The following is a 15,237-nucleotide window of genomic DNA, read 5'->3' on the forward strand; positions in this document are numbered from 1 at the left end:
TTAACAAATTTAGAAACGAGAAGTCTTCTTATTCGACATATAAAATTCTGGTAGCTCGTAAAGATCTGACAATTACTCAGGCCACTGAACAACATATATAAGACTCTTTAACGTCAACTGGAAACAAACAACTTAATTTCAAAGAAGAATCCAGAAATGATTGGGATATGTTTGGTGGAGACCGCGATCGACGTGTACATCGATGGCGTTTCCAGAATTCTCTCCAGCGAAGCGGATCGAAATTCGGCCATAAAGGAGAATAATCTCGCTTGTAAAGGCGCGATCGTGTCGGTCATGGTACCGGACGGCACCCATTGCGGTAATAAAAGCGACGACATAAACACCCACGCCACTTCCTCGCGTCGAGAAAGAAGCTCAGGCAGTTTTTGCGAACTTTCCTACAATCTCTCGAACCAGAGGTTCAAACTATACGTAGGCTCACAAAAGTGACTGCAGACCGTATGGCGGAGCATGGTTTTCCGACATTTTCGGCAAAAACATATTGAAATATTATAAAGATATGTAAATTGTTATATGACCTATAATTTTTATTTTCGTTTTCACTATTTTTTTTATAAATATTATGGCCACCTTTCCGTCACTAAGGTCATCTTTTCCTTAAAAGCTGGGTAAGATGACCAATAAATCTTTATGTTGTACTATTTTAATAATATAAAATTTCTATTAAATATTTTCCTTTTAATTTCAATAATATTACGTAATTTAAGCTTCAATGAAGATAATAAGTCAAACATTATTAAAAAATAACAAAAATAAAAGTATGTTTTTTGCATTTTAAAAAACTATGGCCATTTTACCCGAGTTCACCCTATTATATCATAACACATGTTAAAAGAAAATTGTCTCTGTATAAGAGAACGCTAAAAAAAAAAGAATACTTTTTATGACAAGAAATAAATCTATCGCGAGAAATTAATAAATAATAAAGTTAATAAATAAAATTAATAAATTAATAACAAATAATTAATAAATAAAAAATTAATAAATAAAATTAATAAAAAAATTCCAATAATAATTTGATTTGTAAAACAGATTTTTTATTACATCTCTCGTGTAATAGACGCGCTAAATTATTTCCGTTGATCTGACGTGTATTAAGAAGTCACTAAGATCAAACTTTTAATCTTTCTAACTTTCAACATTTTTCCATAGTTGTTCTGTAACAAGAAATAATACTCGTATCATGGAATTTTCCTGGTAGCCTCGTATATGAATATCAGTAATGTTTCTAAAAAATTGTGGTCAATTGCTATAGAAACCGGCACTTGCTGATGGAAATATCATCGCACACAAATAAACAAAAGTGATGTGTTACATAAAATCGATTCACGTCACCTGCCTTTCCAAAGTACATGCAACGTCGGTTCCCATAGTTGACCGGAGCAATTTTGGAATCGCACATTGTTATTACCCTCTCTCTCTCTATATATACGCGTATACGCGATACGGAAATATCTATGTGGTTGCGTGTTAATAACACATGACATTTACCTGTTGTATTGTTACCAACCCTCTAAAGCGCCGACTACTTCCTGTTGCGCTTAACCATTAACTTTTCGATCTATCATTTATCGCGATATAATAGTGGTATTTGAAACAAGTTATTAATTTAAAAAAATGAATAAAAAGATATTTCAAGTGAATTTATCAGAAAACATTGAAGGAGTGTGATCGTTAATCTCAACGCCAGCATCCGACACAAACGCTTGTGTTCTTTTTCACCTGTCGGCATAAATCTTTCTGTAAATTGGCGCATAAAGATTGTATTATAAAAAATTTTATCCTCTATTTTAGAAAAATTCTTTCCAAAATCTTCCTTTAATCGAATATTCTAAAAGTATGGAATAATCCTCTCTAAACAGCTCTTGTTAAGAATATTATATAAATAAAAAAAATATATTCTTAAAAAATTCAATATATTCCTTATCGCTAAAGCCAGTGATGCCAGATTCGAGACACGCAAATCGTATAATAGGAGAAATAACGCACACAAACGAAAACATATGCATATGTATATATAGAATATTTCATTAAAATATTTCATTATACTATTTATATTAGAGAGAAATTCTCTCACTTTTATAATATTTATATACTTGACGCTTATATTAATGAGAGATACTCTGTAATTTAGTGAACTATTCTATTGTAGAATATAATTTTTTTTCAGTGTATTATAAGAAATTATATTTATTATTAATATAATGTCTTTTGTAACATATTTTCTACTACGCGCATCATTTCTGTCATCGTGGTATGAAGTGCAAAAAGCATTGAAATCGCATCCCAAGAGCCTCATAGCTCCGACTGTACGTCGGTCATCGCGCTTGTAATTCGTAGCTCGTGTAACCGGCCGTAAAAAATGATTTTTCGTTCTCAGAAGACGCGCATCTCACCTCGCCACGGACTCGCGACGTACCACGCCAGTTTCGATGCCGGTCAGAACCTTTCGTAAAATCTTGCGAGCAGTAAATCCTCGCGTGTAAATCACCTGTCGGAACGTTAAGAAGCCAACGGCTGCTGCGAAGAAACGATAGGCCGTGGCGAGCAAGATGGATGGAGTGAAATTTTGTACGTGCGCGACACTGAACGCGTATTTCGAAATACGAAACTGTCATCCGTTGTCCGTATGGCAAACATACTACAATATCTTCCGAATGTAATAGAATTAGCTGAATTACATACAAGTGCCATCATTTACTTATGTATCTGGATAACACATGTTATGTGATTGGCAGATGGATCAGGCATGAAATCTTATTTGTCCTGTACGTGACCAGGTCCGCTGTCCACATTTCCGTTCGATAAGGGACAAATCTGCACGTGGTTTAGACCGGACAATATTTGGGAGGGATAAACATATGGCATGCAGAAAAACTGCCGTTCAAAGGAAAAATCAACACTAATTTTTTCTTATTGTTTGACTTAAAGATTTTTTGGTCAATTATTGAAAAAATCCTCAATTTATTTCTATTATAATATATTCGATATATTTTATAGTATATTTGATACTCATTTCGAGTGGTTTTATTTAAAGAATAAGAATTTTATCTCTCGATAAGAGAGTAAAATATTTAAAAAATATTAAAGAAATAATATATATCACGACTTGAAACATATCTTGTTTGGAATTCGTACATCACGAGGAGAGAACGAAAATGATGAAAGAAACACGCGATGAAAAGGAATGACGTATCTGTGGTGAGACGAACGGAAGGATGAAGCAGTCGACCATACGTCGAAGATAGATATCGACATTATCATGCGTCTCGAACCACCTCAGGGCTAGTGCCTGATCGTCCAGCACTGGGAGGCAGGATCTGTCAGCGCTGTAACGCATTCGGCTACTCGATAACATCTTGGCTTTTAGCATAAATTTGTGTTTGACGTGGGTGCCAATTAACATAGTAAATAACGCGAGAGTTTTATGGGCCCCGCGAGCGGGCCCCGGGTTCCTGAGGCGCCTGCGGCGAGGTTTGATAAAGGTCGCTTTCGGTCGCCGCGATTCAACGAGAAGGCCGTCGCCCTTTCTCCTCACCCGCCCCTCAGAAATCGCTCCCATAGATATGCGCGAGACACCATTTGACGAAAATGATGCCCGGCGTCGCATCTCGCCGGAAAGTGTATCGATGCGATTACCGGACGTGACTTAATGGAGCGGATCGATTAACTTCACGATCGCGCACGGAATCAAGATGTTCCGTTACGAGAGCGAGTAGACTAATCGGGGGGAAGATCCACTGTTCCGCCGGTGAATTAATGCGTCCGGGAGATCTTCGGAGGAGATAAATCGTCCGACATGCATCTTATTCGCGATAAAAAGACAAATTGATATAAAAAAAAGAAATCATTATTTCAAGATAAAAAATAATTTTTTATTATATTTTACTTTAGCATCGTAAAAGCGAAAATGTAAGTGGAACAATAATAAAATACGTGCGCATTTGTGTGCTGTGCCTTGCGTTTTACGCAAGAAATAAATCCGGAGATCGAATGCTGCGTAGGTATATGGAAATGTGGCGCGACGACTTCCGACTGACTGGCTTAAAAACGAAAACTCTCGATGTTACGCCCCCATGTGACCTTCCGCGAATGCCACGGACGGCATATAAATTTGCGATTAGATGTGTGGTAAAGCGCGCCTGGACTAATTAGCGTCCGTGAAATCAGACAGAGCCGACGCGCTTGATCTCAGTTCCCCGCGCGAGTGTCCGCGGTCGCGGCGCGTCACAGTTGTTAGCCCTTAATCACCTTAACCGCCGTCTTCTTCAGGTACGGCATCGTGGCCGTCATGCCCCGGCACGCTAATTCGCTACCGCGACGCATTCTCTGAGCGTTGTGAAAATCATCTAAAAATACATAATATATTTGAAATATTACTCGAAGAACATCAGAAACTTAATTACTTTAATTAAGTAGCCGTGAAAATTAAGTAATGCGATTTGAATGAGTTATAATACTATTGAATGACCAATTATGTATGCGTAAGAAAGTAATAAAGGCTTAAACAGATGTATAAATACAATTTTGTCAATTAAATAAAATTAATATGATGGAAAAATATCAAAAATGTACAATTACACAATTTCATAATCACCTTTAATAATAAAACATTTAAATGTTTAAAGAAACAGTAATTTCGGTGAAAAAAATATATAAAAGATACCAACTAAAAAATCAAATCATTCTTGTACACCTTACTCCAGCCCTGGAACCGCGAGAAGTCATTTAGACCCCAGGGGTACCGTAAACTCTAATCCCAGGAGACGTTGACTGATTTATGCCAGCGACACATTCCCGCGTGTGTTACCGCGTGGAATGAAAAAAGGTCCCGTTGGCTCGTGCGCCCCCGCCGGATGGACTCTCGAAGACGCGAAGAAGCGAGCGAGAAATAAAAAAAAAGATTACTCGTCTCTTGACTGAAACTCGCACGACATGAAAGGGGTATTCGAATGAACACGAAGGAAATGCGACAGGCGTCAACGCGGAAAGGAAGAAGACGAGCGAAGACAGACCGATAAGAGGGAGAGAGAAAAAGAAGAAAATCCAGCGGTAAATCATTTCGCTTTTGCGTTTCGTAGCAGACGGACGGACGTAAGTACGTACGTACAAATATACGAATATGCGCGAAACGTATAACGGACGGGAGAATCTACCGGAGGTCCACCTTGTCGTTAAACGGCTGCAAGAAGGTGGCGGAGGATGATGGTAGTGCGGCAGTGGTGGATGGAAACCGCAAAACGAGAAGGGGTCTGGTTAATTTTTATTGGGCATAAATTTGCCAAAATATTTGAGCGTGACGTGGATGGCCCGTAACTCTCGGCAACGTTCACTTCCCCCTCTTATTTTTGGCCACTCTTCGGGTCCTGATTCCGTCCTCCTTCGAGGCAGCGTCGCGTCCTGGTCGCACCCGCGCGAATGCGAGTTACCCCGCGGATACTTCTCGGGCCGGACGGTATATTAAATATCTTTCGATTCCAGGAATACTCTCGGAATTGAGCATAAACGTCCTCGTGATCACCTCTGACCCGGGCCTCGACCTTACGACCCGTCGATGGGCCACTCGCGTTCGACCTCCGTCGGCCTCGTCCGAAATTGCCGAAGTCGATGACGAAATTCGAGTCATCGGCACGTCGAAGGTATGTAGTAAGAGAATGTTTTGAAAACAAGATATGAAATTGCGTGAATTATATTACATCTTTCCTTTAATGTAACTAATTTTTAACCAAATGTTTTAACACTAAAATATTAACATATGTAGCTTGTGATTTTTTTAATTAAATTTATGTACCAGAGACTTTCTTTATTATAAATATAAATAATCTTTTAAAAAAATATGTTTTTTCATGAAAATATTTCTCGCACGTATCTTTAAAGATAAATATTTTTCTGCGTTCAAAATATGTTAAAGAATTAATAAAAAGAATCGACACTCAAAACAAGTCAATTGTAAAGGCAAATATTTTGCATTTCATGAAACATTTGCAAATATTTGCCTTGTTAATAAGAAAAGTAAAGAATAACACTTAAAATGAATAAGCAATAAAATCAATTTTACGATTACATCTGATTTTGCGCGTAAGATTCATTTTTCAGCACGATTCATCTCATGTAGCACTATTCAACATTGCGTCGAGTAATAAAACCTCCGAGATGAATAACTGTAAAAACGCGTTGAACGTCTGCCCTAAACGTTGATCCCGAATAGCCATTTGACCATTCGCGACCCAGCTGCTGACATTTAGAGCCGAGAAAGAATTTCAAACTCCTTGCCACCTCTCGCCACAAAAATATCCACCACGACTGATAACGAGGATAGTCGGCATCTCGCTAGCAGTTATACATACACTCTACCGCGACACTCTCTGGTTCCGCGCGTGCGTCGTACGTGGTAAAATATGAAAATCAATAAGCATAAAAATTAACACGCCCCTAACACCTATAATTTCGTCGGCGGGAACATTACCGCGCCGTTAATATCAACATTATTACCGTGGCCGTCTTTCTGTGGCCGCATTATGGGTGGCCAGGCACTGTAATTTGGCAGCAGTATAATCCCCACTTCGGGGGAGTCCCGGAGTGCCCGCGGGACGAGAACAGTGTCTCGTATACGAAGTCCGAGTACGAGTTCGAGTAACATGCGCGCACGACGGCGACGGGCTTTCTGCCTCGCCACGTGTGTCACGTGCACACCGACATGCCGCTTGTAATAGTGCCAGGAGATACTTGGCGCGGATATTTATGCGCCTCGCGATTTTGCGAGCGGGCGGAGAGATACACGTGCGCATATATACGCAACGTACCGGCGCGGCGCGACGTAATCGGGGTGGAAACGATATCCTTCTCTTTGCTGGCGCGAGAGGCTGCTCTCGAAAATGTGGACGAAATCCGGGTGAAAGTAATTGGTTTAACCCGCGACTTTTATTGTCGGACGATGGCAGGACCGAAATAAATGTAAATGTGCTTGATAAAATATAATCGCAAGAATATATAATTTACAAGAAATATAGTTACGTTGGAACGCGTTTTATGAACTTTGCGGATATTTATATGAAAAGTAAAATGATTTAAACATTAGTTTTCTTTCATATTAAGCAATACATTTAACGTCAGAAATATTCCACGACAAATAACCTCAATAAATACAGAATATTATAGTTATGGTTAATTTACAATCTGTATAGATGTAAGCATATTCCCGAATGTTAGTATTTTTTTATAGCTATATAAGCTGCGCAGCGAGGAAACATAATCTGGACCATAAGAATTTCAACAGCTTCCACAAATCGCCATCATAAATTTTTACGTCCTAAAATACCCTCATTAACTTCGCGTAACTTGTATATAATAACTTCGCTGTAGAAAAAAAAATGATAAAAGTGAACGATCCTCTCTTTCGCGCGTAAAAAATAATAACGTGCGAACGCAGTTTTCTTTGGCATTTAATGTTGTAGAGGAAGAAACGACGGGTTTTTATGCGGATTCGTTCCCCGTAGACACCTACGGTCGTTCAACGCCGTTAATGTTGCGAGAGATGATAATGCACGTGATTAAAGTCATAAAGTTTGTCAAGTCTGCATTTATACAGCAACAAAACTCGTCCATTTTCTTTTCGATGTCACATAGTTCCTGGGAGTTGTTTGTTTGTCGTTATCCTCTCTCGTTCGCTTTTCACGCAGTCATGATTCTAAAATGTGCATATAAATCAGTCTATTAGGATACCAACTAATGGATATTTGTCTTTCATGCATTTCAATAATGGATCTACATGCCTTTCACGTTTTCCCGTAATGGATATTTTATCGAGATGAAATAGAGCACGTAAGAGAACAGATATTAATAATTTTTTTTTTTTTTTAATCGTAATTCAATTAATAAAAAAAATTGAACAATTGAATTGACTGTAAATCTTCAAAGATCAAGAAAGGTAAATTTATTATAAAATCGAAAAAATAATGTGTATGTTTTAGTGTATATTAAAAAAAAACAAAAAATTGAAAGAAAACTAAGATAATGGAAAATCACAAAGAGCACAAAGATTTCTCTAACAATAAGTAAACTTGAAAAAGATAAATACAAGAATGCACCAAGACACGTTGAAAACAGCGTTGAAACAAGAGTGGCATTAAAGTTCCAGCATTCTTCGTTTATAGCCATTTGATAGTCGCTCCTGACGATGGTAGCTAAAATGATAGTAGCTAGATAATATTTATTTCTAGAAACGACATGCCGAGAACGCATTAAACGCTATGTCAAGTCGACATAATTATGCTTTTTCGAGCTCCTTCTAGAAAAGACTTGCTCCTGACAGATACTTAGCTTTTCTACGACCGATGGTTATATTCGCCGTTCACTTAATAATGAAACTTCGTCGTCAGACCGTGGATTATTCGGTGGCCTGGCAGGCACGAGTTCGCGAACGACATTTTACCGCGGACGGTCGTATCTGAGTTTATTGGCTCATCAGATCGGCCATTGAGGCACGGAAATAAAATGATGAAATGGCAGGATAATGGCATACCATGTGCCAAGCAACGAGAGTCTTTCTCTGTCATTTCTAGCGAGGTCGAATCCTTGCTGGAATCCACGTTATTCGACAAATTTTGCTTCTTGTTTCTGTTTTATAATTACTATAAATAAATATTATTTCTTCAGAGCCACGATTTAAATAAATTTAGATAAAATAATTGTTTATTAAAAATCACTTAAATCTGTAAAACATAATAGAAAATATCTTGATATTTTGCGAGCTCGAGATCGGCTGCGTCGTGATCGAGAAATCGACCATATAATATATACGTATATGTTATTTTATCATTATCTCATCTGCTAATCGAGTTGAATCTAAAAGGGAGTAGAAACGAAGAGAAAAGAGGAGATGCCATTCTGCGACTCCTAGGACTGCATCATGTGGTTATTGTTGCGGTTGCATCGCAACGAGCGGGGTGAAACGTGTGTACGACCCTGCGATCTCGCCTCCGCGGGCTACGGTGATCTACATTGGTAGTGATCTACCGATCTTGTGTATAACTCGCGCGCAAATCGTGATCAGCCTTTGGGCATCCAAAGTGCAATCGTCCGGAATAGCTGGTGCTCGTTCTCGAACCGAGATATACCGTTTTCTCTTTACTCGCTGGCTCTTCGCGGGTGGAAATCCCTGTAGATCAGTATTCCCACAATGATCAGAAGGCAGTGCGATCTCTTATGTTTGTTTGACGTTTAATAAAGTTGCATGTTGAATTTTTTTTCAACAGATTTTTTAATTAATTATTTAATCAAAGAGAATTCGTGCGCCGACGCGGCTTCACTTACTGTTACAAGCTCGTGAGTTAACAACGCCATCGATCGATCGATCGATCGTGACGTTCTCGAGGTCCGTTGACGTTTAACAAATCGCCGAGGGATCCGGCGCCATCGGGGGCCCGAAAAATGAGGCCCCTCGAGGGACAATTAGTCGCATCCGCGCGCTTTTCCGTAACGCAACCTCGGTGGCTGCCATCGATTGCTGGAAGGTGATGAGAGGTTCGCCGAGGGAGGTACGGAGATGAACGAGGGGGAAAGGAGGGAGGTGAGGAATACGAACAGCCGATGGTAATAAATGACACTCATCAATAAGGAATTAGTATGCGTGCTTCGCGAATGATGTTGACTTGTGGGAAGCGAACACGTGGGCACGTGTGTATGTGTATGTGTGCACATACACGTACGACGAATCGCGCGGCGATTCGCGAGCGAATCAGCACGCGTTTGTTTTGACGATGAATGGCAACCGACACGCTTACGGCATTATACTAACGAGCTTGTACAAAATCGAAAACATCATTCGCAAGATTCTGAAGGGTCGCGATCGAAATTTGAGAGATATCCGTCAGTCTTCGGCTGGAATTATAAAAATTAAATCGTTATCGTCGCATCTTATCTCACATTACTTAAACTAATATAATAGCAAATAATAATAACTTTTCGACTTCTAATTTTATGATAGAGAATTTAAATAATTCCTTTTTTCTCTCTCTCTCTCTCTCTCTCTCTCGCTTTATCGATTTATAATTACCTTTTGTTCGTGCAGGTAGGTGTATCAAATCGTATAACGGAAAGGTGCTATAGCGGTCGTGCGCATAATCGCCCCATTAGATCTCGGTCCCGTTAAGAAGAGACGCATCTTGGACGACAGGTTGGCAAGTGTGGCGCCTGATTGCTCGCAGCGTGGGCAAAGACAGACCTATAAACCGACGTGTGATTGTCTCCTTCTTCCGGGAACGCATTCACGGAAAGGCATTATTAACACTTGGTATTATTTTTCTTCCCGCGCGTCGTGGTGGTCCCACGGAAATTATGATCACTTTACCAACAATGTAATGGGACTCCCGCTCGGACGAGAAAGTATGAGAAAGAGCAAGGAGTCGCGTTACTCTATGTGATCGAGACAGAAGGTTTAAAGAATGCGACCGTTCGAGAATACACGACTAATTTCCTAGCCTTTCATGGGGGGGGGGAGGGAGGGAGGGAACGGAAGGGAGCCTGTATTGTGCTTAACCGCAGGGCGCGACCACGGGACACCACTATGAAATGACGTATGGTTATTTTATACGGTAGCCCGCGTGCCACGAAGATGTACTGTTGCTTCTTCAGAAATGAATTCTCGGCTTGAGAATTCTTTTCTTAAAAATCAATGAAGAATTTATAAGAAAGATCAGATTTATAAGATAAATATTTATAAGATAGATATATGTACATATATATAAAAAAACGTATATATATATATATATATATATATATATCCAAAAGATTTCAAAATCTGAAAATTAATTTTAACAGACGAAATAATTAAATACCAATATTTAATATTATATTATAGGTACTTATGATTATCAAAGAGTCGAGAATTTGCACCAAAGCATCGTTTTAATTCATCTGATCGACAGTAATGAATATTCAAGCGACACACATCAGTGATGACACTTAGAGTTTAAGGTTTAAAAAATGCGCGTTTGCATTAATCTGCTTACATAAGCGACATGTAAAAGGATTTACACGAGCATGCTCGAACAGAGAGGGAAAGAGAGAGAGAAGGAGATTCAGTTTTTAATTATCTGTACAGATCGTGCCTGTGACCGTTACAGACCGGCGTTTCAAGTCTTAACAAGCGTCATTGCTCGAGGGAGACATAGTTGGCATACTGTGAGGCCGGTGGTCTTGGCCGACACGACATGAGGACTCGCATCGAGAGCCTGCCTCTTTCTCCTCCCATCCTACCCCACTCCCGTACTAATGGTAATTAAAGCGAGTCACGGTGATCATTCGACCGATCTTGTCATTGATCGAATCGCACGCGTGCGATGAACCTATCCGTTTCCTCTCCTGTGATCGCGCTCTTTTCATCTTACTCGTCGTTTTCTGGCCGACAATTAAGATAATACTCTCGTAATCGCCAGACAATATTTGTCTGCGATCACAGCTCTGTTTGACCTTGAATGCAATGCCACCGCGAAGAAATTTGCACTTGAATTTTGATGCCGGTAGTGAGATGTAAAAAAAGACGCGAATGTTGATGTCAAAATAACGGGATTGTTAATTAATATCTATAATCAGTTAAGTATTTCGCGTTGATTAGAGAATAATATCTCTCTTCGTCCGTCGCAGCTGCTCGGAACAAGTTAGTGAATAATACGAAATCGTAAATTGATTTTGCAACACTCTTTTCTTCATTTTTCCTTCAGTTTTAAATTTCTTTATTTTAACGTATGTAAATGTCAGCAAATCAATGAAGCCGATATCGAGATCAATTTTGTGATGGAGGGCTTCATTAAATGTATCCATTTAATTACAGCTGGTGGACAATGCCGTAGCGAACGTGAGAAGAATTGAGATAATGAGAATTCTCCGAGTTGTGTGCAACCATCGATCAACTTGTAGCTACTAATTACTGATCGAACATAATGACTGCCCGTGTATACGTAAATACAACGTTAGAACAGGGCGCGGTACAATTCTCGTACGGTGATAATTTATTGTAGTTCGATACTGCGGGGATACTTTATTACGAATATTTTTGCAATGCAGATAATAACGATATTGGATAGTTACCGACGATTGCGTGTTAATGGTATTTAGGCGAGTCAATCGGATCGATCGAACTTAGATTGATCGAATCGATTGCGTTATCGATCTTATCTTTACAATTGAGAAATTGTTTCCTGTGCGTAATATTTAATTAAGAGATGTGTATAGCCATTTAATAGAAATTAATATGTTCAAGTGTTATTAAATCCAAAGATTGAGAAATTGTATCGCGCAACCTTTGATTTGAAAAAAAAGGTTTATGTAATGATTCAGAAAGAAATTTACTTTATCTATGACTTTTTTTTAATATCAAGTCATTAAAAATGTAGCGTAATTATTTGCTAAAAATCAAGCACACGCATATATACATAAGAATGAAGATCTTACATGTGATAATTATCAAATGCAAGTGTGATATATTCGCACTGACACCTGTTACATGACACCTGTTGCATGACACCTGTTGCGCGGCACGAATACAATCTTTTGCGGATAACTTTCAACATAAAATAGAAGAAAAACAAAAAATAGAGAGAGGAAGTATGTGAATATCTCGACTCGAATGCGATATAATATGTCGCAAGAAGCGTAATATGTGATTTCATACTTAGCAAAGTTGTAAATTATGCAATAATTTTTAATACTCTACAAACAAGTTTCAAATATTTTATATATTTATATACCTAATTTAATAAAGTATAAGTATATTTTGATATTTGTATTTTATGTATATATATATGTATACACATATGATATGTATGTACGATACCTTTTTCATAACATAAATAAATAATATAAAAGAATAAAAATAAATAGAATAAAGTATTACTTTTAATTGATATAACATAAATAATATAAACTAAGGATATATTGTTTAATAATACATGAAAAATTATTTAGAATATATATAATAGTTAATATAAGGTTAAAAAAATTAGAATATGCAATATATATTATATTACTTTTTTTTTTGTTATTATATTTATAAGCAGAGATTATACATATTTCCAGTAATATTTTCAAACTACAGTTCGTCAAATAATGAGATATATATAAATAATGTCTGTCAAAAAGAAGACTTTTAAATCCTTAACGTAACAAAAAAATAATAAAGATGTCATTTAATGTTTAAGCATTACGTTAATGATAATGTATATTACAGTAATATTTCTAAATGTGTGTGTAACTTTATAAAAAATTATTTCGTAGAATTAACTATATATATATATATATACACAAGAGAATATGTCACATTGCGATGGTATTTATAACACAAATAAATCTTTTATTTTACTCAGATATTTAATACGGCAAGTTTATGTAAATAAATCTTTGGAAATAAAATTGTAAAAAAATAGAACGGTCAATTAAATTTTGGCGATTTAATTTTGTAGATATTATTTTTTTAATCTTTTTTAGAATCGCTTACACATACTTGTACAGTATATACTTACATTGCGATAATGACGTCAAAAAAGTACCAAAAAAAGCGACTATAGTCGCACGATTACATTCACAGCATACCGAGATGCTATTAAATAAGTAGCTTACTTGAAATAAAAATTCTATCTTCTGTCAAACGCATTTTTACTCAAAATATCAAACATTAAATTTTAATAAAATAATGTATGCGTGATTGGACGTGTTTTGATTTATAATATTTTGATTCAAAGTGTCGCATTAAATTTTAAAATATAAAAAATTGCCATGCAAAAAAATCCAAAGAAAAGTAAAGATTAAAATATAATGTTTAAAGATATATAATGTAAAGATTTTACATAATTATTTTACGTAATACAAAAAATTTTTACATAAAATCGAAATCACATCACTTTTTCTCATGTAAAATCAACACACTCGTTTCTATTTTCTAAATTATTCTTTACAACTAAATAAGATTAGATTCTAGTATATCTTGTACATCGATGTTCATCAATATACATCACATATGCGATATATTGGTTTTTATCATTTTCTTTTTTTATCAATTTTATTTATGACTTCGGTCAACGATGCTCATTCTTCTCTTTTCGAGTTGTACCACGTCGCAGTTACTTTACCTTCCTAATAAAAGAACGACGTTGGATTGGTGCACCACCACTTTCCGGTCTCCGTTAAGGATGCGTTGAACGCACGCACGCGCGCGCACGCACGTACGATGCGCCTGTGCAAAGGAGACGCCCAAGCGAGTTAATACTGACAATTACGCGTTTCATGCGTCCGCCCATACGAGCAAGTTCCATTTAATTCCGTTAACCGCCAAACCCGCTTCATTTTTTATTCCGCCCCGTGCGAGAACAACGCTCTTATCTTGTAGGCCGATGCGCGATCGATGGCTACATGTTCATCTCAAGATGAAGAAAAATCAAGAAGTACTTACAATATATTATGCAAGTGCTTTCTTTAATGTACATACATACACACACAAAGGCTTATTAATTTAATCTGTTAATAATAATTAAAAAGTAATATTATTCTGTATATTCATTTAAAATAATTTGGAGTATTTAGAGCAATAAATACAGTTAATTTTTATTTTTATTTATGTTGAAATCACATGAGTTAGAATCGTAGAATATATGGAGAACATGTGATGTGAAAGAAAGGAAATAAAATTGAGACGAGACAACCTTAGACCAGGTCAGGACGTAGTGACGTAACGACAAGCGAGGGACGCTCCAAGTCTAGAAACGAGACGCAAATCTAGACATGACATAACTAACAATCTATATCTGTAAGTACGAATATGTGATCTTGATACTACCAGGAAAGACCTGTCACAAGAGATGGGGAAAAAGAAAACAGCTAATGTTGCACCCATGTATCAGCGTTATTGTTCGCTGCGACGAACATCCCCGGTAGAACGAGATTAGCCTCCATTCCGATATATATAATATGCGAATTGTGGGAGATGTACAATACAAATGTAACTGGCTATTGCATCACGTTTGTCGTTGACCGGATTCTCGTTACGCAATGATTGTGTGCGCGATGTAAATATCGTAGACTGGCTTCGAATGGAGATTTTTTGCAATTTTCGCTTTATGAACAAGTTTTTTTTCATATTATATTTATTAAAAATGTGACAATTTTATAAAAATATATAAGAAAACTTTTATTTGTATATTTACTGGATAATCATGAATTTGATTA

This window comes from Anoplolepis gracilipes, chromosome 1 (assembly GCF_047496725.1).
Source record: "Anoplolepis gracilipes chromosome 1, ASM4749672v1, whole genome shotgun sequence".
NCBI lineage: Eukaryota > Metazoa > Arthropoda > Insecta > Hymenoptera > Formicidae > Anoplolepis > Anoplolepis gracilipes.